Below are 26,995 nucleotides of genomic sequence, written 5' to 3'. Positions count from 1 at the left end.
CAATCCTCTGCCCCTAAGCACTACGATCAGAGCAGCAGTGCCAGCCCTGCAAGGCTACAAGGGAGGTTTTCACCTTCTCTAACTACATCCTGAATGTTCCCAGTTTTTCAGCGTGCTCTGCATTTCAGCCTGATTAGGCTATTTGTTCTGTTGTATTGCAGAAACAAGGAGTGGTACTTAGGCACAGGAGAGTATGTTCCCTCTGTATCCTGTAAAATAAGATAAAATTTGCTCAGCTGGAAATGAAACAACCTGGAGTTCAAAATTCACTTCCACGGACAGCTGTTCTGCATTTTCCATATGCTTACCAGCCATCATCGCTGGCCAAGGTCTCTCCCCCAGAGTAAATGCCCCCAAGGCACTTAGCCATTTGTATGCTGGAGATGACGATGAGGCAACAAGAGGCTGTACAAGCACATGGAGATGGGGAAAAGCATCCAGATCTCTGCCATTCAGCCTGCCTTAACTATATCAGGGGCAAGTCTGGATCCATTGAGTCACCTGTCTCAGGCTGCCCTGTTGTTTTCTGTTCCCAGAGGTGAAATAAAATCTATGAGTCCTCCTTGCCGACACTCTGCAGCTAGAGTTCGGTAACCCTCTGACACAGCCTCGGATGATGTACCAGGTCCCTCAGTTATGGGTGGGTGGCAGCATGAATAATAGCCCTTCCCAAGATTTATTTGCTGTGGGGGGAGAGGGAGGGATCTTTGCCATATATATATCTACCTATAAATGCATATGGCATAACTGCTGGGACCCAGCTGCACTCACATGACTGTCTTTAATCTGTTTCCTTTTAAATCACTGTGTCTACATTGCCTTGAGCTGTTTTTCTTCCATCCTGAAATGCACACACAGCATTTGAGGTAGGTACCTTCAGTGCACTGCTCCCTCCCGGACTATAAAACCCTCCAGGGTTTTCATGAGATGCTCTGCAGGATGCTGGAGGTCGGGGACTTGGGTTCCCACTAACACACTCCCGGACCCCTCTGTATTTCAAGGATCAGTGTGATTTCCAAGCAGCAACCACACACTGTCGCAGTGTGCGCTGAGCCCAGTGCTCATTATTAGGCAGGGATTTGCTGTGCACAGATTTGCGGCAGTGCAGTGGAAGGCAGATGCCACGTGGCTGAGCCAAATTGGATAGAGAAGGAGATTAAATGGTCACTTGTGGGTCAGCTTTTCCTGTGGAGGGTGGCCTGGGGCTATGGTGCACATCTGGGCTGTTAAGCAGAAGCAGCAGTTTCAGGCTATTGCAAGGCACTTTCCTGGAGTCTCCCTGGAGCTCACCACAGGATTGGAGGCACAACACACCAACCAAGAGCTCCCCATCCAGGGATGTTCCCCGGCAGAAAGCAGTCATTTTGGAAGGTGGCTACTCCTCACTGTTGCTGGTGTGCTTGTACTCAGAGATCAGCACCTCGGCTGTTTCTCCCAGTACTGTATGCTTGGCACGTCCAGTGCAGCTTGTGGTGATTTGCAGCTTGTGGTGATTTGCAGTTTGTCACAACTGGGCTGAATCACACCAGCCCACGGGCCAGGGCTGTGCGTCTTTTGTTGTTTTTTCAATCCCTATACTGGCACTCTGTGTCCATCCACTGAAAAATACCTTCCCATCCGGCTGGTCAGCCATCAGGTTCACCAGGTCATGTGTACAGGCTGGCCTGGACATATTTAAGACATTATGACTTGGAGACCAGGAGCTAAGAGGCTCAGGTGAACATTTGGGATACATACATCTGATGTGCCGTGCAGAGCTGAGCACATTCTGACATTGGGATCGATGTCAGGGCTTGACTGTGAAACAGCAGTGAGCCCTTGCTGGACAATACAAATGGTAAAGAAAACTTCTCGATCGGGACAGTTTTTAACCCATGTGGGGAGACCTCTAAGCAAACAGCACATCATGAAATGGAGGAAAAGCACACAGCCTGCCCCTGTGAGTGCCCAGAGAAGGGCAACTCTGCTTTGTGAGGAGCCAGGCTTTGCCTTTCTTCTGGAGAAAAAAAAAAGGTACAACAAAGGGTAAGGGGAACTGAGCAGCAAACACGGCCCTGTAAGTTGACAGTTACCCTAGAAACCAGTATTAGCAAAGACCAGCTATTAGGGTCAAGGTGGCAGCTCGGTCACTGGTTACTAAACAAACCCCAGCCCAGGTGCAGGGAGGACATATTTAGAGTAGTTTCACAGTGACAGCTTGACTGGAGGTTCCTCTTCCAGTTCAAGTGGATGAAAGAAGATGAGCAACAACCCAAGAATCTCAGCTTCTCCTCTGAGCTCTGTAAACAATCCCTGATCCTGGGCACATCATCAATGCGGGATGCAGCTCCAGACTGCAGACACCTCAACGTGAGTGTCGCAACGTAGGTGTTTGCATGTGGACTGGGTGTCTAGGCAGTGAAAATCAAGAGGTTGACTCATGCCCACACAATGATTTCTTAGTGGAAAACATCTCAAGGTAGGTAATTGAATCGTGCCCCTAGTCAATACAGTCAGTGGAGCTGGAGAGCTAGACACCTACATTTGCTCAGCTGACTCACTCGTGGGGCTGCATTGACTAGACCTCCATCGATTATACCGAGCACAGATACCCACTGCGCATATAGCTACTGCTTCTAGATATAGTCTGTCTGGACCTGGATTCACCTATGGTGATATATACAGCCATTTCATCCTGTCATAAAATGAAACTAGGAATCTTCAGTTCCTCCTAGGAAAGCTGTAAGGATCCTTCCTCACCTGTACCACACCTAAACCCCTTCAAAGCTAGGTGCTCTATGAATGCAGAGTGTTTGCATTATTATAAGTAAGCAGTAATTTGGAAATGCATGCAAAACATTAAAGAGTAGTAAACAGATGGGAGACGCTGCCAAGTAAGGCCACGCTGAAGCGGTGAGCAAAAATAAGTGTTAGAGACGGTCTGACATCTTTATAAGGAGACAGACGTGGCCAGGATTTGAAGCGTATAGCAATGAAATGGGGTCAAGGAGGTGAGCTGCCTTTTCTTGGCCAAGTTCTCCTCCTGTGGGGCAGTCCCTTCAGCACTCAGACCAGCAAGTGCTCCTCTCTGCTGGCTTGACTGGGAGTTTTCGAGATGATCCCAGCCTGACCCAGCTCCAGTGGCCAAGGCAGGAAAAATGATCCTGTTTATGATGAGCTGCTGTGTGGGAGAGAAGAGATTTTAAACACATCCTTGAAGTCACCAGGTTACACCAGCTCTGGGCTGAGCTGAACTGACAGGTACTAATTACTGAGAGAAAAATGACTCACTAAAAACCAATAATAATTGTCTTACATCTAATTAAAATGGATGATTTATAGTCAAATAGAAGACTACAGTCTAGGCACAGGGGACATGCAGGATGTGATGGACAACCTGCAGCCCTGCATATCTCTTGCAGAAAGAAAAGTTCAGAAGTTGTATGAGGCATACTCTGTTTCAATTAACCGGAGCCCAGAAAAGCTGTTCTGCAAACCTAGGCAGAAACAGCACGTCAGGACTTCCCGGCACGACACTGAATGTCCAGCCTGATGCTGCTAGCAGCAAAACTTCCCTGGCTTCTGAGGAGTCAGTATATTCCCTTTTCTGGAATATATATTCAATATATATTCAATATATCCCAGTTCTGGAACTGCTGCTGGAAATGCTCCCGTGGGGAGGGGAGAACATCGGCATCTCATAGAGAAATGGTGAGGGGGGGACAGTTCTTGGGGGCAGATGTAGTAAGCGTGTGACAGGCATTTCTGAAAATTCATGTGCCAGTTGAAGGCATTAAAACTATTTCCTGTGTGTGTAATAAGAATGTATGAAATATCTGGAGGGATTTACACGTGTGTGGATTATAAGGAAAGCTCTTGTATTTTAAAGGATTACATACTTTATTAGAGTATACGCTGCATAAGTAGTACTGAGAAGAGTTCCTGCGTATGTGTGTGCTATGAAGGAATAGTAAGCAAAAGACAAGTGGTTGTCCATAGTGGTAGGTATAATTTGGATGAATAGGCACAGTTTTCCTCTTTTTGGCATACAAAATCATCTTCTCAGCTCCGCAAAGTGACCTGCAGCCTGTATGAAGTCTGAGCTGGCAGTGTTGAGTCTCTCCCTGTTTGGGTGTAAATGCCTCCACCACACTTCATGGGCATCAGAGCTCAGGGGACCTGTCTCTGGATCCCAACTCACTTTTTAACCTTGGACAGGTTATTTCCAATCGCTCTTTTGGGAGAGATTGCTCAGCAGACCTCGGTGCTGAATTTCAAGCTGCTGGGCCCACTCAGCAACCAGAGATGTCTGCTGGGGAGCAAGGCACTCAGCACCTCTGGAAACTGCACCGTCAGTTCAATGTCATTTTCTTCCAGGAAAAAAAAAAGTTGGCTTGGCCTTTTAGTTACCGCTACCTTTCCATGCGTATGTTGATAATTCCTTGTTATTGGGTCATTTCTGTTGGTAAAGCACTTTAAGGTCCCTCTGTACAGTTCAAGACCAGTGTGGGACATGCACTTTCCTGAGACAGAGATGTCCTCCTGTTTGCCTCCTCTCCTTTTTCTTTCTCTCTTGCAATTGCTTGAAAGTTCCCTTCGGATCTTAGTTTTATGGTTTGCCCTGGACTCAGAATAGTAACAGCCTTAATCCAGGGGACTTCTCTAATCCTGGGGTCTGAGTGGGAGGCAAGTGATTGCACTGAGCAGCAAGCCCATTTCTGCAAAGTGTTTCATTCTCTCGGCATCACCATTGAGGAAGGACGAGATTAGAAGGATATCACTGGCAAAGTGACTAAGAGATTTATATTATTCATAGGCTTGGCTCATGCTTAAGGAATTTACTTTATTGAGATTTTTCAAAATCTGAGCTGGCTGAATCTGTCCTTCTTCCAGCAGCATCACAGATATTCAAGGGCTGTTTTTCTGTTTCTAGTTCATACCTTCCAGCACAGATGCATTGCTCTCATTTCTTTCTCTGTTGTTTTTCCACAATTGTTCCCAAATAGCAGGAGTTGCACAGCCTCTGCCAAGTCCCTAAGAGATTACCATAAGGCGATTCAGTGTCAAGATATTTTCCCAGATATTCAGCCTGTTGTTTTTTGTTTTTTTTTTTCTTTTTTCTTTTGCTTAATTAATTTCTTCCTGATTTGTCTGAGTAATACTGTTGGGAAGGATTAAGAGGGGTGCATCTCCCTCTGACACTGACATGTCTGGATAGTTATAACAAAGAGTTGGATCTCCTTGAAATTTCTGGGTTGGAGAGCTCCTCTAGAAAGGGAGCTGGGCCTGATCACAGGATGGAGGAAGATGTTTTGGGGCATCTGTCCTGAGTGGAAATCCTCAGGAGGGGATCTCAGGGAGCCCTGTGGTGGGATGCCAGCACTAGCTCCCAGCTTGCAACACTAAGGGAAGTCCTGGAGTGCCTTTTCTCTGCTAGGAGCCTGTATTCAGCCGGCCTACTTCTGAAATTGTAACAGGAAAAAAAAAAAAAAAACACATACTCCTCTGCTAATAAAGGCTGACACCTTGTTGGTGGCTTCAGAGAGGTGACAGGCTGGGTTGGGTGAGGGGTGGGGATGGCAGGGCTGGGCTGACACAGGCGAGTTGCTCTGAGGAGAGACTGCACGGAACGAGACGTGCAGTGCTGGAAGCAAAATGTCCGTAGTGAACAAAGTCAGACTGAAGTCAATTCAGAAACTGTGTCCTCCCAGCGTGGTGTCTCCCTGCTCAGTGACTGAACCAGGAGCCGCAGGGACATGCCCATGATAAATAAAGGAGTTACTGAAGTTAAATGAGAGAAGATGGGTGTCACTGGAAGGAGGCAAAATCTACAGCCCATTCCGCAGCATATCAGTGACTTTCTGGTCTCTTGGTGGGGTGCGTTCACGAGCAAGCTGAGCCCGTCTAAACCCATGCTGCTACAGTGAGCAGCAACCTTCAGCATTGCATTTCCACCCTTTTCGAGGTTTAGCACCACTGACCATGCAGCCAGGGCCTTGATCCAACAAGAATCCATTTTTTTTCTTTTGAATTTTGATTAGCTTTTGGTTGGACCAGATCCTGGATCTGATGGACAACCCAGCCACCAAGCACCAGCATGGAGGGGCAGGGCAGTACGTCAGTGGGCGAGGGGAAGGGAGAGAAGGCAGCACAGACTTAGGCTGAGTGTGGAATTGCATCTTAATAGCAAGTATTTAGCTACTCCTTTCTAACGATGATGAAATAGAAGTATATTTGAAGATACACCACAGCAATTTCAAGGAGATTATTGTAAATTCAGCCCAGTGAGAAAGAGCAAGTTTGGGCTCAGCTCTTCTAGAAAACAAGCTCCCTGCCTGGGCTGATATCTGTGAAACTACCCCCAGGAGGGTGTGTCCCTTTCTAACTCTGTAAAAGGGGGAAGAAAACCAGTGGCACTGGGGGCATGGAGCCATGCCATTTGGGCGCTCACACACCTTGTAGTTTTTACCCAAGTGACCCTGAAGTTGTTCCCAGATCAGAGGTGCAATGCCTCCTGGCCAGCCTGGGTAGAAGTGCTACACTAGGGCCACGTGAGATGTTTGCAGGCTGTAATTTCAGAGATCAGCACCCAAAGAACCCCAGAACAAAAGAGAGAGTGACAATCTGGGGCCAGTCCAGTGAGGGCTGCTAAAACAGTCAATGGGCAGAAGCACAATGGTGGGTGAGGAGAGGTGCAGGGACTTGGACATGTTCAGCCTGGCGTTGAGAAGGTGAAAGGGGAAATGTGCTCTTCTGCTACCTATAGTCAGATTGTAGAGACCATGGAGACAGAGGGGCACAGCAAAGGATAGGCAATGGCCCAAGCTGCAGCAAAGAAATTGCTCATTGGATATATGGAAACAAACTTTCACTGTGAGAGTGGCGCAGCCCTGAGACATCAGACCAGAGATGTGGTGTGATCTCAGCCCTTGGAGATCTACAAGGGTCAGCTAAACAAAGCCCTTGAGGCAAGTCCTGCTTTGAGTGGGAGGTTGGACTAAGGAAAACCAGACACCCTTCCCAGCCTAAACTCTGTGACCGTACAAAAGCCACAGGAGCACCACAATTTGGCCATTTCCCCTCAGCTTGGCCCTAAAACAGCGCCTTGACACAGAGAAACACAGAGTCTTGAATTTTGACCTTTGCAGGCAGCTGGTTGCAGCAGCTCCACATCTCATAGAGCAGGAACCCAGGGCCCAGGACAGACACACGGACACATGCACCCTCACACTTGCCTGTCTTCAGATGTGGCTGTGCCTGCAGCTTTCCCAGCGGTGTCCCAGCTCCTGTCTTACTGACCTTTAAACGCCTCATCTGTCCCAGCGTGAGAGCCTGCCGTAATGAGCACAGCAAAGGCACGGCCTCTCCGCTGCTTCCCCCCAGCAGCAGAGAGGGGCTGGTGATGGAGACATGCGCTGAGCTCCACATGGTGATGCAACCCTTGTGGTGACTCTCTGCCAGAAATGGGGATGGTTTCCTCCAAGTCTGTCTCACTTATGGGACCCTGGAGTGCCTGGATGAACTGTGTCCCCGTGCCTTGCCCAGCCCTGCTGCCCTTTCTTCGTCAGGGAGCCAGGAGGGAAAAGCATCCAGGAATGAGAAAGCATTTCTTTGTCCAGCCTGGTTTTCCACAGGTTATCCCCGATCCCTCCTGTGTAACATCAGGCCCCTGTTCCTCAGCCCAGCAAGCCCTTTTCCCTCAGCATCACTCCTCAGCATCCCCAGTGACTGTCACCTCACAGCCACGTGTAGCAGCACCCCTCTTACACCTACGTTCCCCGGAGCCCTTCCAAGCTCGGCGCTGCCATCTCGCCATACTTGTGGCAGTCCTCAAGCAGAGATCTTTCCCTCTGATAAATATTCTTTAAAATTGTTACTAATTTCCTCTTTTTGAATTTTCTCCCATGCTGATTTGGATCAGGTTCCTGCCCCAGGTCCTCGGTTCGTGGAGGAGCCGTCCTCCTGGTGTCGGCTTGGGGCTGGGCTCGTGCTCAGGCTGCCCTGAAAGGAGAGGCACCAGGGAATGGGTACGAGGTCCCCGGGGAGCTAGACCCAAGCAGAAGTGTGAAATGTCACTGTGCTGGTGGGGAAGGAGTTAGAAAGTGTGCTAATGCTTTCGAGAAGCACGGTCAGGCCGCAGACTTCATTTCTCAGCCATCCACCTCGCTGTGCTGCTCGGCAAACCGCAAATAGTAACACCTCCCTCCCGCCCGCCCTCCGGAGAGTAGGGAAGCAAAATTAACTATTGCAAAGCCCGCCAGGCATATGAAACAAAGAGCCCAGAGCCTTTCCACGGTGTAAATTCTCACCTGTGACCTATTTCAGGCTTTTCATTTAAAAACCAAAAAAAAGTAAAAGGAGAGACAAGCCGACTGCCGGCGTGCAGAGCGGGGCGGATTTTGGCTCAAAGCAGGCTCTGCTCCTCGACTTGCAGAAAGGAGCCCGGCCTCGCATTGTGCTGAAAGAGACAGAGCACAAAAGGACGCGTTTTGCAAAGAAGCAGCGCTGCCTTTCTCTGCCACCATTGTTCCACCTTCGTTAGGGCAGCGCGCTGCTGGCAGCAATTAGGCAGAACGAGTTTTGTTCTCGCCGAGAACACGGGCGTCAGCACGGCTCTCGTGGAAAGGTTGCTTTTTGCTGCGAAAACGTGGCTTCGCTCAGGAATTTGCTTTGTTAAGCGGTGCTGCCACGCAGGGCAGGGCCGGCAGGTTTTGTTAGGAAGGCGCTGAATGTGAAGCCGCGGCGGGGGGTATGGTCCGGTTAAAATGCAGCGTGGTGGGAAGGACGGATGCTGGCACTTGGAAGCTCATGGTGTAAATCCCAGCTCCACCAGAGACACCTCCCACGTGTCCTCCAGTGCATCCCTGCCCATGCGCCAGCACCCGGGGACACCGTGCTGTCCCTTCTCCCTGGGGAGACCACAAAGGTAAAGGCATCGACCATCACACATCCCCCAGACAGCAAGAAAAAGGGAGACACGCACATGCTCCAGATAGCCACTATTAACCTTGCCTTATTTTATATATTTTTACAGCTGCAGCAGATGTCTGTGTGCCTCCCTGGAGGGACATTAGGTACTTAGAGCCCTTTCAGAGCTGCCTAGAGGAGCTGATGGCTTCTGCCCTGGCTCCGCGAGGCTCCCTGCTCACGGGCAGGCTGATTGAAGCCAGTTGAAATGTCCCTGCCTTGAAAGGGAATCGCCTGTGAGAGCACGGCTGGATTGCAGCAGCCAGGTCAGTGCTGGCAGCCACTCACCCAGCTCTAATTGCAAGCTGGGGACATAAATAAGACAAAGGATAAATAAGAAAGGATACTCTGGGAAGCCTCACAAGAGGAAATAAGGATATTATTATTGATTAATAAAGATAATAACAATAGTTGTTATCGACTCAGTGTTGCAGTGTCGGGCACACCAGCCATGTTGTGCTAATGCAGGAGAAGCGAGAGGTGCAGCAACCCCTGCACACCAATCACGCAGCTCATTTGCTCTCGCTGAGCGGAGCTGGAGGGAGCACATTTGTAAAATGCAGCCTGAATATCACAAGCTAAAGTGACCTGTAGGATTTTCCCACTACAGCTGGCAGCAGTAGTCCAAAAATATTTTTCCATGGCATCAGAGCAGAGGGCTGCGGGGACCAGCCATGCTGCCTGTGCCCATACATCCACCCCACAATTGCCTGGCCCTGCCTGGGCTCCCCCTAGCAGAGCACAGATGATGCCCACGCCTGAGCCTTGCTCCTCCAGGCATCCCAGACTGAGCAGGGTCTCAAAGCAGCCAGGAGTGGGACGCCCTGGTGGGCAGCTCTGCCACCCCCTAACCCAGCTCCCCACCCCATTCATGGCCCCAGCACGGGCTTCTCCAGTCCCGGTCCTGCCTCCCACTTTCTTCACTGGCTTGGCTTGCAAAATGCCAGTAGCTACATGGAAATCCCCTTGTCAGAGCAAAGGAATTTCCCAGCCTCTGGAGTTGTTTTGTAGGGCAGGTTTGGATGCAGGAGAGCCAGAGCCCTGGCACATCCCATCCCTGTGGTTTGCAGCTGCTCCGTTTGCCCTGCTGGTGCCTCATCTTCCATTGTATGTGAAGTACAAATGAGAGTAGCCAGCTTTGAGAGGTGCTTGGATGCTTAATGCATTAAAGGTCGCACGGTATTTAGGTAGCCTTGTATGAAAGCAAATGGAAAATGGCTCCACATGTCTATTAACATCTGCATTTCTTACCCTTCGCTGTGTGCTGCCTCCCCAGTGCTACCAAGTCTCTCGCAGACCCGGTACGGGTCTCGTAGCAAGCAGTGCAGGGATGCTGCGGGACCAGTTACAGGGCCCTGCTGTGAAATGGGGGGCTCAATGCTGGCACAGCTGTCCCTGGAAATGCTGTGTTGCAGAGCACATCCTTCCCACTATGACTCCCACATCCTGCCCCCTTCCTGTGGTGGGACTCAGCCCCTTCTGTGGGGCAGGGAGAGCACCCAGCTGCCACACAGCATCGCAGGAGCCACAGGAAACACCTTTGCTTTCCTCCACTTCATCGATCCCCCAGGCGCCTCCTCATCTGGCCCATTTGTAAGGCAGGTAGCTTATAATTGAGGAAAGGGCTGGTGGGGAGCTGCAGCAGCTGCTGGCTTGGAAAACAAGTTACAAACAACCTGGGGTCGGGGGGGGAGAAAGAGCGCAGCTGAGTTGGCAGGTGACCCTAGTGCACAGGGATGGCAGCAGCCGTGACCCAGGTACCAGGCTCACAAGTGTTACGGTGAGCATGTGTCAGGCTGCGTGGGATCAACCCCGGTTTGCTTTGTCCTCCCGCTCCCTAAATCTGATGCAGGATGGCCTCATCTAATTGGAAAATTGCTTTATTTCCCATTCCTTCAGTGTTTTGGCACATCCCCTCGGCCACCCTGCTAGCGCGTGGATACGCGTGTGCGCGGAGGGGTGGTAAGCCCTTTGGAGCATGAAATGTGCTCGGTCTCCCCGCACGCGGTGAACTTGCGCTGCAAAAGGAGGTTGAATTAATTGCATGAACCGTAGAAGCTGCCTGACATCATCACAGCGGTGGGGAGGTAAGTCTGCAAAGGGGTGAACTTTATCAAAAAGCTGAGAATCGGCTTAATCGGGAGGGTTTTTCTTCAGCCCTGAGTGGGTAGCTGGAGAGCAAACGCATCTGAGGGCATTGGTGCCTGAAGGCATGTAGGGAAGGGGGCCACAGATAAATCCCTGAGAATGCGGGCTACAAATGAGGGCTTGAGATGGATCTGAAATACCAGATTTAAGAGGGAATTTTGCAGGTGGCAGTTCTTGGAGGTATCTGACCCAGGCAGCTGGGTCAGAGGATCAGGGGCCCTTAGCTGCCAATTCCACGTGAGATTCAGGCTGGTCCTAGAGCATGGAGCTACTGCTCCAGGGTAAGGCACAGTGCCAGCTGGAGTTGTTTTTACCATGCCATAGGCAACACGGACCATAATCTGCCCTCTGACCCTCTAGCCCACTGCAGGAGGTTTTATCAAACATCACCATAAACCCCAACCATTTTGCAAAATGTACCAATTCGGGTTCCCCATTAGGGCCCGTTCCTCTGTGTCCCCAACCTGGAGCCTGTCCCTCCTCAGTGGCGCCATGGAGAGGTTTCATCGCATACACTGGAGATGCGACCACCCAGACTGATCACTCCAAGGCAAACCATAATGACAAACTCCCCCGTGGCTCTGCCTTTTGTTGCAGGGCTATCGCCACCTTGCCCGTGACATGCACATGAATCATTCTGCCCAGTGGTAGCGAACGGCCTCCTGCAGAATTGCTGCTGGTTACTCATGCACAGCGATGCTATGTGCTGGCTTAGTGCTCCAGGAATGTCCTCTCCAGCTGTAGCTTCAAAATGCAATTTGGAGGGAATTTAGACCTGCCCCATGCCATAGCTGACTGGGGCCAAAGCCTTAGATGGGCAGAAAGAGGGATAGCAAATTGCCCGTCTCTCCATGGAGAGCAATGCTGCTCAGAGGTTCTGCTGAGCATAAGGACAAACCAAAATTTCCATCCTTGCGTAAAATCCTCCAGGCTGACCTCAGCAGGGGCAGGACTGGGCAGCAGGACCCTCAGCCCCAGTTCATCTCAGAGCTGCTTCACCACCTGACACGGGAAAATGAACTCGGGTTTGTTGTCACCGGAGACTTTCTCCCCACACTAATCTGGTCTGGCAGGGGAGGCAGAGCGAGGTGCCAAAATGGGGCTTTTTTCATTTCTTTTCCATCCTCATTTGAAATGGCAGTTCAGCTGATGGGCAAAACACGGCCTAGAGTAGCATTTCAGGCAGCAGAAAATTAGTTCAGCTTTTACCCTCATTAGCTGATTGCCAGTAATTAACATTTTGTCATTAACTACAGATGTTTATGGCCTGGAAGAGAAGTTTGGGTGTCTCCACATTAGCTCTCAGAAATGCACTGATTATCTCCATTTAATTGGCTGGCTGTGCCTCAGTTTCCTTATCTGCTAAGGGAAAAAAAGATTATCATGACTCATCTCCATCCTCTACTTCACATCCCAGCCTATAAGGGCTGTCAAAGGAGAACCTGCTGCCTTTGGATATGGGTCTTTTTAGGAAGTTCAGCTTCAGGAAATGGTTTTTTTCAGTCTCTCTAGCTTGCCAGCCCTCACCTTTAATGAGCCTCGTTGTCCAATAGATCATAATCTCCTTGGCATTAAGTATCTTTCCATTGAGTTCCTGGGGCTTTATTCAAACTATTATCTTCAAGTGAATGTAGATGCCCACAGGTTCATTAATGCCTGTTTTTTTCACAGCACCAGTCTCTTTTGCAACTGGTAATACTGAGGTACTTTAATGAACCGTAGCTGTGGCCCAGGTGGACCATCCCACCCTGAAGACCCCACTCCTGGTCTGGAAATACACGTGCAGCCCAGCACGTGGGTCCCAAACCCAGTGGGATACTGCTCGGAGGTGGTGGCAGGCTCGGGTACGAGGGGACCGCGAGGTTTCTGGTTCAGAGGAGCTTGGCCGTTTGCAGCACAGGCAGGGCAATTTTGCCTGTGCCAGCGAAATGGCACATCAATTCAGCCTCACACACCTGCAAAGCTGCTTTGGCTGCCGAGGCTGTATTTATATCACAGCGGCACCCAAGCCGCGCTGTTAATAGGTGTCAGCATCAGCACAAGCAGATCTGACAGTCCCCGGGGAGAGCGTGTCGGATGGATCGAGACGTGGGGGCATGAGAGGTGTCCAGGCTGGGGCTATTCAAAGGCAGGATGGAAATGTTGGTGTGGGAGGCCAGGCACAGGCTGTCATGTGGAGGGCAGGAGCAATGGGCTTCCTGTGATGATGCCCAGTCCTTGGGTTTTCTTGCCCCATTTACTTCCCTCGGGCAAGGGGCGTGGTATGGTCACGCCTGACCTGGGTTGTGCTGGTTGTCCCACGGGAGCTTTCTCTCACTATTTTATTTTTCTAATAAAAAATTTAGCTCAGTCCATTGATTTTCCTACATTGGTGGTTTTTAATAAGCTTTGTCTCTTCTATGTAGTCCCCTATTTTCAAGAAATAACAGCAAATTTATTATCTTGAAGACCTCTAGTTCTTGACAAATTTGGTCATACATGGCCAAAGACTCAAAAAGGAGTTAGTGGGTGGTATACAAACATTACCAGCAATGTAATAAACCCCATTAACATTATTTTTATTAACCAATGTAATAAACCCCATTAACATTACAAATTGTGCTAAAAAAGGGACAAGCAAAACCTGGTGGGACTCCATGACATCTGATGAAATGAAGGAAGTGGTGATGGAGGGAGATGGGACCCTATACAGTTGGCAGTGATAAGAGAGCAGAGGTGTGGTAGTCCTGACCGTGCAGGAGAGATGGAAGAATTAAATTTGGCAGTGCATGAGGCCACTGAACTTGTGGGATGTGTCTGGTGTATGCAGGCCAGAGCGTGTGCTGGGATAACCAAAAAGACTTTGCAGTTCTGGCCAAAGGTTGATAGTTCAGGAGTGACTGAGCACTAGTTTGAAAGCCTCCATGCTAAGATCCTGTGGATGTCCTGGAGTTCAAGCTGCAGACCCGGACAGACCGTTGGCAGGCACTGGGAATGTCAGAGCAGGGCACAAAGTGGCGCACGCATTTCTGCACACATTATTGCACAAGCGCATTATGCCCTGGGGAGGGGCTTCAGGGTTGGACTGCCAAGGTGTCTCAAAGAGTTTGGACACGAAGGTCTCTGGCAGGTGCTCAGTGTGCCAGTGAGAATGGAAAATGCCTGTGGGACATCTCATTGCATAACTATGAAAGAATTGCCTTGATTCTCTTGACAGCACTCCCATGTCCCTTTGGTCACCAGATGGATACCAGCAGGACCATTTTGCTTCTGAGAAGTGTTTCAGTTATTCAGAGCATAACGACTTATCCAGAACAACCACTTCCAGGTGGGGCTGGAGGGGCATCTGGGACTCGACCGTGAGCCTGTGCAGCACACGGAGATCCTCGCCATGCACCAGCAAGCGTGAAAACAGGGATCGCAATGTGAAAACGCATTGTGAATGGGGATCCAGATGTTCTGGCTGGCTCAACGCACATTCACAGCCTCTGAGCAGATCCAGGGGGGAGGCAGAAATGTAAGCACCAAAGAGATTTGGGGAGAAAACAATGCGAGAAGAGCGTGGGAACAGACTAAAAGAGGAGGCAGGTTATTCTGGTCGTGTACGGGTGTGGACCAGAGGTCACAGTTACTGTAGGGCCCTTGAAAACTGACGCAGGAGAGGAGGAGTATGTGCAGGCGATTAAGAGCCTGATTAACATCCTTCCGTGGAGAATATGTGTAACCACACGATGCACAACTCATGGCTGGAAGGCAACAGCTATTATACCGAAATTCAGAAGCCTTTAGGAAGCAAAGGTAAATTCACACATTTTTAAGTGGGTCTTTTATAAACCAGCTATAGTGATTTCTTTGTGAAATTGTAGCAAGTCCCCTCACTTCAGACCCGGTGACATCTATCATTTCAAACATAATGAGGTTTTGTTTAAGACTTAAGGAGCTGGGGGACCTGGTGCATCTCTCCATAGGTTCTTTAATGGCTAATTGCTTTCACTGTTTCAAACAAAAATGCGCCTTATTTCTAGACTGTATCTGCCCACCTTCATCTTCCATCCACAGGATCTCATTCTGCCTGTCTGCCGGATTAAAAAGCCCTCCACTGTTAAAAGCCTTCTCCCAGTGGTAGTACTTAACAGATTGCAGTCGCGTCACGTCTTCACCTTCTCTTCATTAAGCTAAGCAGATTAAGCTTCTCTCTCCACTCACCAGAGAGGCAGGTTTTCACAAACATGGACACACAGCTCTGCTTTCCACTGCTGAAACTGGAGCAGGGCTGTGGGGAGTCAGGGTATGCTCCAGATGGCCCAGATGACCAGACTAACCTTAAGACTTGAGGATAAGGTGCTAACTGTGTATGAGAGCCTGAGCATGCTCTGAGATGCTGATTTTTCCAGAGTCTGGTCCGTGGAGATGAAGTATCATGGAGTATGGTCATGGAGACCTCTCCTCTCCACTGTATCCTCTTCCAGGATGTTTTTATAGGAATTGGAGGTCCAAGAACATTTCTTAACTTTCCTGACTTACAGTGGGTCCTCCCCATGTCTGGCACTCCTTGGGTTAATCTTGCACTTGGAAGTTTACTGATTTCCAGAAATCTCCTGTTTATTTCTTGTGTACACTTTGTTAAGGAGAGGCCCATATGTCCTGTCTGCTCAGCTAGCATGAAGAGGATTGACACAAATGAATGGTGCCATCCACAGCCTGATCATACTTGGCATCCTTGCGTTTGGCAGAGGCTATGGATCTAGTTTTAAAAAAGAAGAAAGAAGAAAAAAATGTAAGACGCTGTCAGCTCAGCTTTCCTAAAGGGCTTATTAGAAAGTATGTTGTAAGAATCTGCTCAGCATTTTTGTGATTTGATCAAGAGTACCCAGGAGGGATGAGTGAAGCAATCTGGAAGGAATAAGAATTGATCTGAGGCTCAGCCTGAAACTTATTGGAAGTCTGTAAGTTTGAGCAGACTCACGTAACTGTTCCCATCACTGGTTTTGTGAGCTCCTGCCTTGCTAACACTGGGACCAGGGTCCCGAATAACAGGAGAGCTGCTTTAAAACCAGGAGATGTCCTGCCTGACCAGGCATGCCAAGACTTGAAAAGGATCTCTGGCTGTGGGATTTCCGGCCAAGCCACACTCCCAGACCACCTGTTCCTCCCCCGGTGTAAATGCACATTTTCTCATCCTGGCAGTCTGAGAACATGCTGTCACTGCTGCCACCCGGAGCAGTGGGTGGGATAGGCCTCTGAGCTGGGGACTGAAAGGTGTCCAATCCTCCATCTTTGCGCGTTGTTTGTGACGTTGTCTTTGAAACACGAATCCCTTTTTAGCTCACTTGATTTAATTCACTCAGATCATTTTTGTCTGAGGTCCCTAAAGCCCTTCTGGTCCTCTTCTCTCTGAGGAGACTGGAAAGGGATGTCTGACCAAAATTTTGGAGACTGACCAAAATTTGCCAAAGACTGAAGTGTCCTCAAGAGGGATGACCAAGAAAGATGTAGTGAGGGAAAAGACTAAGAAGAAAAGAACTCCAATCTTCTGGGGGGGGAAAGGAGAGCTGTGGTTGGAAGTGATCCCAGTGTCACTGTAACAAGCCTGCCTGCTGCTTGGGGACCCCCTCAAAACAGACCAACAGACTGCCTGAAGCAGCGTTACTGAGTTAAACGGTTTTCCCCCACCTGCCTCCAGTCCCCAGGGTGGTGTTAGGGCTTGTGTTTGTCTCAAGAAACCTGCTTTTGGTCAGAGTGGAAGTGCCCGGTCCCACTGGCAGGAGTGAAAACTCTCATGATGCTTTTGGAAAGGACATCCTGTGGTGGTTTTACTGTGCTAGGCAGCTGAACACCACAACCGCTCTCTCACTCCCCCTCCTTAGATGAGGAGGGGAAGAAGTAAAGGAAAGAACAACTCACGGGTTGAGATAAGGATGATTTAATTAAAGGAAAAAAAATAATTATTAAGGAAAGATTATTATTAATTAAACAATTTAACTAAACAATTTAACTAAACAATTAACAATTTAACTAAAGGGGAAAAAAGGAAAGGGGAAAAGGGAGGGGGAAAGGGAAAACTAAACAAAACAAGTAAAGGCTACGTGGAAGTGCAGAGGAAAGAAATTACTCTCTACTTCCCACAAATGAGCGATGCTTGACCAAGTCCTTGAAGCAGGGCCTCAACGCACGTAGCCGGTGTTCGGGAGGAGGACAGACGTTTTCACGAGAGCCCGCCCCTCCCCTCTTCCTCCTTTTTCCACCTTTTATTGCTGAGTGTGACATCATATGGTATGGAATATCCCTTTGGTTGGTTTAGGTCAGCTGCCCTGGTGATGTTTCTTTTCTTACATCTTTGCCCACCCCTAGGGGAGTTAGAGAGAGTCCTAATGCTGTGCCAGCACTGCTCAGCAGCAGACACAACACTGGTGTGATACCATTGCTGTTTTAGCTACAAGTGCAGAGCACAGCACTGTATGGGCTGCTGCAGGGAAAGTTAACATCCCAGCCCGACCCAGTACACATCCAAAGAACAGTGTCCTGGTGAAAGGGCATCCAAACAGCAATCTGCTGGCCACTTGCCAGGCTGGGGAATTCACTGCTCTTGCAGTCTGCCTACATCTCTCCTTAGAGATTTTAAATTGTTGGAGGCCTACCAACACTGGTAGCACCAAGGGTAAATTACTACTTTTAGTAGCAGTCTGTCACCTCTCTGCTTTGGGCCCTAATCTACCATGTTTCTAGGTACCTACTGACATATGGACACCTCCTATCCAAGTGTCATGTAGGTAAGATATACACTGAGCAGAAAATTCAGTGCCTTCAGGTGGCATTGGACCTTGCAGAATAATTCATCTCCTTTCCCAGGGGGTGATATGGTGACAGTTGGGCAGCAGCCCAGGGAATGCCTCCTGTGTGTCACACCATGTAATGGAGAAGTGGTTGCAGGATTTTACGCCTAGTGTGTGAAGCTCAGCAGATACAAGGCTACATGTTAATTGTGGAGTTGTGCAAATACCACCTGCAAAAACAGGGCCCAATTCCCTTTCTGTCCTGTTAGCACAGAAGTGAAATGTATTAGGTATGTTACCCACTGAGCTGAAGTGCAGGTACACTCAGTTATGGACAATGTTCAGACTAAAAATAATTAATCCTTATGAATGCTGAGAAGGAGTTTAAGGAGCCGCCTGTCTGATTATAAATCCCAACTAAATGCATTTACCACAGTCAATCAAATATGTAACTTAACACATGGTATATTTCTTAATAAGCAATGAGATAATTAGGTGTCTGGGCAGGAAGAGTGGATCAGTGTTGGTCCTTAGAAGTCAGCACTCCTGTGGTGGTTAAAATGCCCCCTCCATGCCCTGCTGGGCTTCTACAAAACACACAGGATAGGAAGTTCAGCCACTCCTACTTCAAGTCATGGGTAATAACTTCAAGCCTGAGGAGGCCTGTGAATGCTATACCTACTAAGACTACAGAAAGGACTGCTCAGCTTTGAGGAAATCTTCTGCCACTACCTTTTCCACACAGAGATCAGGGGCGTTCACAGTATATACCTGTATGGATTCATGTTCCTTTTTGCACCTTAAAATCATAGAATGTGAGAAGGCTGGGAAAACACAAGGTGTAAAAATAAAAGGGTTTCTTTGCAGAGTCAAAGAAATAGTGACCATGGCATGGGCAAGCTCATGGGGGAGCCTGGGCAGAGGATGGCTTCTGAGGTGGCCATGGGCATGAAGACCCCACATGATGAGAGGAAGTCATCAGCGACATGTTTAGCCTAAGAAAGCAAAGTCTGAAGGAGAGAAGATAGGTTATTCTGGCTCTGCTGGGGGTGGCAAACCACAGCATGAAAGAGAGATATAAGCTGGGTATTCAGTGAACAGGAGAAATTGCTTGTGGTTGGAAAAGAGCTTCTAGCAGCAAAGGAGAGTCCAAAGTAGAGCCTCTCAGTAAGAATAATAAGGAATGGCAAACTACTTTTGTGAGGAGCCTGACTCCTTTATTCAGGATTCAGGCTTTTTTTGTGTGTCGTGTGACTTGATCTATTCAAGTTCAAAGTCTCTTCTATATAAATGGTCATTTCAGAAAAGTCGTATGTATCAGCCTCCCAGAGCATATACCCCAGAGCCTGTAATCCTGTTGTTCACACACCCAGCACCCATTTGCCAAAGATAACACATAAGCTGGCTACAGGTAGGAAGAAGGTAAGATAAGGTTTTACTTGAGAGAAGATTTGAGATCCCAACATTAAGTACATATTTCTTTATATACAGCTGATAAATTCCAGCTGGGTTTGTTTGTTTTAGTCATTCAAGTCATCCACTAGCAAAAATAAAAATAACTTCAAACTTATGACTATTTCATCATCTCTGGTTTCTTCTTCCTGATCAAAAACTAGAGCTATAAATTAGTTCATCTTTTGAAATCTACATCCAGATAAAGAAATGTTCCTCTTAACACAGAGCATTAAATATGGGAAGGGTCTAGGTCTCCACACATGCTTTTCATCACACCAAAATAGCCTGGTCTGCTGTCAGGAGGTGTAGAGCGGAGCTGAGAGTTGTTCTGGTCCAGCTCCTTGTCTTGCAAACAATGGCACAGCAAGCAGACGCCAGTGCCACATCCTGGCTTTGCCTCAGTTCTCACAGCAAGAAGAAAAACAAGACACAAGTCATTCAGGTCCATATTTAAACTTCCACTCGCTGTGCAACTGGTGGTCTGCCAAGATACGGCTATCTAAGGACAACCCCAGTTAATCGGCAGACAAGTGGGTTTTGTCTTAGCTGTAGCTAATTACCTCTAACTAGTGCAGGCTCTTCAGAGGTAGCCTCAAGTGATGGTCCCATTGTCCCTCAGCCATCTGTGCAAGGCAGTGCGACCTCTCCAGTACCTGAAGTTATGAATGTACCTAAAGTCCTCTGCTAGAAAATAAGCAAAACACTCCCAGGAAGTGCACCTGGGAATCAAGCTCTCTGCACAGGCCTAATCAAGGGGCACCAGATGCTATTTCTCAAGCTCTCATTCTCTCTTTGTTCCACCCAGGCTTCAGCATCATACTCTTTGCTGAGTATCAGCCAGCTGTGTAAGGGCCCACTGCCCAGCTCTGCTGTAGGTTCATTGCAGGGCACAACCCACCTCCATGTCACCCTCCACTAAGTGAAGGTACTATTCCTCCTGCAAAGCCACGATGGTTTGTGTCACATAAATGTTGCTTTTCCAGTAATTCTGGGGAGGCTGATGGTTGAGCTCTCAGCAGCACAGCTGGTTTCTTTGGGAAGCAGTCCTCTGTTGCCCCACAGGATGCAGCAGATCTCTCCATCTAGAGGCATCTCCAGCCACCTCACAGCTCAACACATCGGGGTACAAAACAGGTGGTAGAAGGGCAGCCGAGCAGGGGGCCATGCTGGTCCGCCTCAGAGTGGCCATTTTGTGTCCCTCCTTCCTTCAGAGGGCACTGCTGGCCTTCATCAGGCTCAGAGCCAACTTGACATGCAATTATCCCTTCAGGCATGGTGAGAGACCACATGGACTCTTTGAGCCCACTTTACCCAGTGTTCTCCTGCAACATCCTTTCCCCTGGGCCTACTGACACCCTGTGCATGAGACTCCCAGCTCCTGCCCAGCTGGCACAGCCTTCCCAGGGCACGGTGGACCCATTGCACAGGCGGCTTTGTCCACCACCAAAAACACATTCCCAGCCGGCTTTGTCACAGCCACAGCGCAGGTAACAAACGTCTCCTCAGCTCCAGCATGGAGTTGGGAAAGAGCCCTCAGGTCTTCCCAGCTGAACACTTAATGGCTTGAGTGCGCCCTGTCCTCAGCCTGTGCTGTGGAGAGGTATAAATTACCCAGCCCCTGCCAGCTGCATGGAGAGCATTAAATGACTCACTAGGCTTTTCTGCCAAATTGTTTTTTTTTTTTTAATCTTTTTTATTATTATTTAGCCTGAAAAAGCATTTTTTTTGTATCCTCTTGTCTGCTTTTAATGGAATGCATTTAGATTTCCTTTTTTTTTTTTTTTAACTAAAGATTAAGGCAGGATTTTCTGTTTTTAAACTTGGGCTGGTCATTATCTCTGTCAAAATTTTTGGTATGTCTGTGGTTTCTTTTCTGTGTATGTCAGAGAGAGATGGACTTGAAGCAAGAACAGGCGTCTTACATTTAGACACTGTGCCTGCCATGAAAACCATTCCTTTTTGAAACGAAATCTTGATATCTCAAAGATGCCTCTTATTTCTGCTGTGGCAGCTGCCAGAGAAAAAGCATTACCCTTCCAGCTTATGCAGTGTGGTTGTGGTGGTGTGTGTAGGAAGGGAGGAGAGTTTTTCTGGAAGGACCCTTTCCTCGGCTGCAGATGCCCTTCCAGCACAAAATCCTTGCAACTGGGATGAGGGACATCACAAGCAGAGAAGGTGGTGTTTGCTCCTCAGGAAAACATGGGAAGAGTAATTGAGATGAGTGGTGTGAGCGTGTTGCATTTTTAGCAAGTCTTTACTTTCACTTGGTGCTGGCTAAGGCTGCCATGCCTGTCTGGTGGGGCAGAGGGCCTCTCAATGCCTCCAAGAGGAGCAGCACAGCGCTCACTGCCCACCTACACAACAGCACATCAAGGTCTCATTCCCAGCCTTTCCTGAAGCCTTCACCAGCCCTGGAGATGGAGGCGTGTGTGGATGAGACGGGTGCCTCTCAGAGCAGCTCTCCAAATTACATCACTGGGAAAAAAAAACAAGGAATGCAGGGGAGGCAAATTGGAAGGATGAACCCAGGAGAAGGCAGGGGAGAGGAGATCAGCAGGATGCCAGAAGCAGAGGCCAAAAGATTGCTCAGTGCTGTTGCCACAAGCCTGCACACAGCCCAGGAAGATCAGACATGGAGCTTGGGGGTCCCGAGGACTGTGTGTGGCTGCGCTGGGACGTGTGGGTGTATTTGTTATCTGGCAGAGACTGTGCAGCAGCAGTAGCATCTCTATCTAATATATTGATTGTGATTAGTGCTATTACATGGCGCATCCAATTAATTTACAATGGCTTCCCACTTGTGGCTGCTCCTAGCCCAGCAAGTACATCAGCTCCTGCCTGGCAGGTGCTAGCACTGGTGTTGCTGGTCCCAACAACAGAGCTCCCCGCTGTGGTAACACGGTAGCTGGGGCACTAACAAAAGGGCTGGAGGAGATGTGCAAAAGGCCCATGTTGGTGGCAAACCAAGCACTGTCACAGGACGAGCAGGATGGCCCATTGTGCCAGCAGAAATGATAGCAAAGGAACAGCTTGCTGGTTGAATGGAGCAGAAGGCTTGGAGAAGTACGAGTTGCCCATCAGGATCAGGAGCCTGCATGCCTGCATCTCCCCTCTTCTGCTCTCAAAAGCCTTCCTGGTCCTTTGCCCACTGGCAGCCACGTGGGAACAAAGGAGGGCGGTGGATTAACAGCCATCAGTGCCTCCCGTTGCAGAGGATGGGCCTCCCTCTGCTTTTCCCCTCACCCAGGGACAAAGCCACCCTTTGGCATCCCCTTCCCTGCTGCCCCCCCATTGCCATCACTCCATGTGATGTCTATTTTTTGTGGATGGTTTTTGATAGCTGATAACCTGTTACCATGACAACCAGCCTCTGTTGTGACATCGGTCTCGAAGCGAGCCCGGTCCCACGGTTTTCAAAGTTCCTGCATGTCTCGAGCAGTCAGAGGGCTGCCTTTGTGCCCTCGTACATCCCTGGCATGGCTCCGAGGCCGAGGGGAGGAGGCTAAAGTTTCCCTTTAATGAGGGCAGTGGGTGCCTGGCTACATTTTTAAGTATTAGTGACTCAGAGAAAGATTAAAAGAAAGAGGCTCCACTGAAGGATTAGCAGATTTGGGTATTCAGCTATCTGTTTAAATTATTATCCCCTTAATTATGAGTATGATGAAAGTCCACTTGGTGAGGGATTAGAAAAGTCAGATGCAGCACTTGGGGCTCTTGTGCTAGCGCCTGGCTCTGGAGAAGATCTCCATGTCGTGCTTTTGTCTGCTCCGCTCTGCTCTTTCTCATATGGGGTGGAGAACAACTCACTTAAATGTGGGGCTGAGGCCTGGAGTTCTATTTTTTTTTTCTGCTCTGAACCCAGTGAGATCTCCCATGTGTAGGCAAGAAGGAGGAAAACAAAGGTGGGCAGGACCCCCATCCCCTTCCTAGCTCCCTGTCATTTCCCTTTGCTTCCATCTCTGTTTGAACAGTTTCTTTGTCTTCCCACCTCACAACATGATCAGAGCCTCACCATCATTTGCAAAACCCCTCGGAGTCCTCACATATGCTCCAGACACAAAAATTATTAGTATTTTAAACCCATTCAATCTTTGCTACGTGTAGTTCTTTTGCATCTGCTGCATTATTTTCCACTTAAAGGGCTTTGAGGGCAGGACTCAGGTTCCTGCAGCTGATGGTGCTGGTGGTGGAAGGGAAGCAGAAGGTGACTGCCACCAAAGACACAACAGGTCAAACAGGCCAGACACTGGCAGTGTTCAGGAAATGAGTGAACAGAAGGACAGGGATTTGCTCCTAGGAAGAAAGCTGAAATTTGGGCAGGAGATAGGGACCAACCCACCTATGCCTGCAAAGTACATGCAGAGAGGCTGTAGGTCACTTTGGGGTGCTGTTACCCATTTTCCTGGCAAGCTAGCATGCTCCTTCCTGGCAGTCTGCGGGGGCTGGAGTGGGAGTGGGGAATCAACCAAGAGGCAGAGCTGAGCACTGGGGACCAGAAACAGGTCTCAGCTCGTAGCTTGTTCTAGTTAAGCTGCCAGACACCTGCACGGAGGACTCATGCACCCTCCAGAGGCTGAGGAGGGCCGGGAAGAGGAAGAAACATCTGGGGTCAGCGAGGCTGGGTTTTGTCAGAGCCCCATCCCACAGGACAGGCAGACCTTGCTGGCAGCTGGGAGGAGGACCCTACAACCCTGTGTGAATTGTGCCTGCCTTAGAGGTCTAGGGACAGCATATCAGGAGCCCCAAACCCAGCCAGTGAAGTGTGGGCTCTCATGTGCCACACGACACGTTTGACTGAATAAATTCTTTTTTTGGCTTTGGGTGTTTGGGGGTGGGGGAGGGAAGGGTAAATAACTGGCAAGAAATGGAAACGCAGCAATTAATAGGATTAAAGTGTCATGTTTTACAGGACTGCGTACATGATTTACTATAATGGGAGTTGTAATTATAAGCACTCCCAACTGACGAGGAAGGCGCAGCTCTGCGAGTCAGAGCGCCTTATCCAGCACGCCACAGCATCCCTTTGGGACGGGGAGGAAATGAGCAGCACTGCCTGGGAGCGGTGTCATTTTGGGAAAGGAGCTGTTACATCAGCTCGTAGGTGAAAGCTTAGTGGTCCCAGGTGGGGGGAATGGAAACCCCATCCAAAGCAGCATGGGCAGCTGAGCATCATCATCATTATCAGACTACCAAGCTCCAGGTTATGTCACAGTGACCACAGCAGTATTGCTCCCAAACAGTGATAACTGTGGTGTTGCTGAGCTTTTTGCAGAGAACAGGGGAGAAGATCAGAGAGGAGGTGAGAAACCATGCTTAGATCACTGCTCTGGCTCAGCAGAGATGCATGATCTTCTGGTTTCTCTACAGCAATGACTTTAGGTTTGTGCATCTGGTGGAATGAGAGTGGATGGCGTGCAAGGAGCACTACAGCCAGAGGGGATGGCAGCTTAGTGGACTGAAAGGGCTCCTTGGGCAGGACTAAGACCCAGTGCCCTGTGCCACAGACATCTTCCCACCCACCCATGTCTCTGCATTCTCCCCGGTGCAAGGTGGCTCCATGCTCAAAGGGAAGGCCTATGGGATGTGCTTAAACCATTAACAAAAGCTGAATTTTACCTGCTAGTTTGCAGTCCTGGCACTGGTTTTGTGCTTCTGTTGTGCTGTGGCAGGTCCAGAGTCAACTGGGACTGAACCAAGACCCTGTGCTCCTCAGCACCACAGTGATTTACACCTGCTCCCATGCCAGCACTGTAGGAGCAAGGACATTCAGGCAGGATCTGCCCCTTTTGTTTGTCTGCCAGAAAGCAGTGGAGCTTCCCATAAATTGTTCCCTCAGTACCACACGAGTACAGTCCATAAAGGTCTCATATTTCCAGAAAGGAAGCCAGGATCAAGTTCCCCATAAAGATCAGCCTTGGCATCAGTAAGTCTCCAGCTGCAAGTAGGGTCAAGCTGCTCTCTACATTGTCTAGAACACCAGAGCTGTGACCTCTGGATCAGTAGGTCCCAAATTAGGGCTTTTCTTAGACAGTGGGGTCATGAGCCCCTTGGAAATACATTCATAAAGCTATGAAATGAAGCCAGAAATGGTCTAGGAAGTGGATCATTCATATGAAAGTCCAGAGGGTGGGCTAGGTTTCCTCAAATCCAATTTAGCAGAGATTTTTGTATGTGTTTACTCTGAAATTCACAGCAAGGACTGAACGGAGCTCACGCAACACAGGCCTCACAGCAAAAATAAGTGAGCGGCTCCGCCCTGGGGGGCTAATTCCCTATGGACAAGGAGCGCAGGAAAGCAAACCTTCTCCAGGAGGTGACGTGCAGGCTGCTCTGCAAAATCAGGCCCCTCCTAGCTCCGTGCAGGTGTTGCCCCTGGTCCAGTTCTCTACCAGGCTGGTTTTCTGATGTCCAGCACGAAGCAGAGCAACTGCAAGCTCCCTGCCTCTTCAGGCAAAGGCTTTTCCACCGTGTTTCAGTCGCAGCATTCAAAGTCACACTCTGCATGGATTTAAAGTCTCCCTCTCACTGATTTAAGTGTTTCACAGCTTGCAGAGCCTTAAATGAGTTGTGTATTATGAAGAACAAATTACATCACAGCATGTGCAATTGGGCTCAGCCTAAACATGAAGCACTCCTTTTCCTGAGTCAGCGAGTTTTCCTGGATAACTTTTAAGGCCATTTGTGTTTAAATGTCATCCACACAGAGGATTTGGGACCTGTCTCATCAAATGCTGAGGCCAGTAGCTGCCTGCTGAATGCCGGTAAGAGCAGAAAGGATGCCAGTTATCCACACTCCTTTTGCCAAGCAGCTTATTGCTTTGTTCACAGAGGTTCTGTGTGCTGGGGCTATTATATGGGATACAATATTATACATTATAAAATACTACAGGAGATTGCAGTGTTTGGTGGCTGGAGATCTGCTCTGTGTTTTGGGTTTGACTCTCAAGTCCATATTTAGTCCCCTGAGGCATCTACTCCTCCCATGACTCGGTTTCCCCATTGGGAAATTGGGAACAGTGGTAGACCCTTCATATAAACTGCTATGATGCAGTTCTGGAAAACATTTCAAAAAAGAGGGGTTATATTTTTCAATACAGTGTTAATAAATACTGCAATAGGAATCATTCGGTAGCCTTCCATATAATTATATACCCTCCTTAATTATTGAACAGATGTTTTAATAAAACATGAATCAAATAAAATCTATTCAAGGAAAATAGATGTGAAAAAATTCTTCCTGTAAATACGTACAAAAAATAATTTGTGTATTATTTAAAAATCAGAGCTGTCCCTTGCTCTATCTATAGAGAATAATTGAATAGAAAAATATTGAAGTTAGTAAACAGCAAATTAATAATTCACACAGTATTTACAGTCACCGTAGACCGTATTTTCTACCAAGTGCACGCTCTCTTTTCACCAGTCAGCCGAAGAGTTGCTGCAGTCGAAGGCACCGGTGGCCAGGCACTTTCGTGAGCTGTTCTGTGGCCAGGGGATGCTGCTGTGAGAGACTTGTCAAGTTGTCCGTCTGGCATCGTGGCCGATGGAAACTTGCCAACATGGAAAGCCAAACGCTGACCAGAGATCTGCAATGTTTCAGCTGCAGCATCTGGAGCATAGCATATGCCCTGCTTCATGTGAGGACTAATGATCTCATTTGCATACTCTGCATCCTGGTGCCGGTATCACAGACT

The 26,995-nt window shown here is 48.8% G+C and overlaps 1 protein-coding gene across 1 annotated transcript in view; it reads left to right on the top strand.

Annotated features, from left to right (window-relative positions):
• MARCHF4 (membrane associated ring-CH-type finger 4) overlaps positions 1–26,995 on the top strand; it is an 89,136-nt gene that overhangs the window by 14,266 nt on the left and 47,875 nt on the right. The gene's annotated exons all lie outside the window — the stretch shown is intronic.

Source organism: Cygnus olor, chromosome 6 (genome assembly GCF_009769625.2).
Source record: "Cygnus olor isolate bCygOlo1 chromosome 6, bCygOlo1.pri.v2, whole genome shotgun sequence".
In the NCBI taxonomy this organism is placed as follows: Eukaryota; Metazoa; Chordata; class Aves; order Anseriformes; family Anatidae; genus Cygnus; species Cygnus olor.
This window is presented reverse-complemented; position numbering and strand designations above follow the sequence as displayed.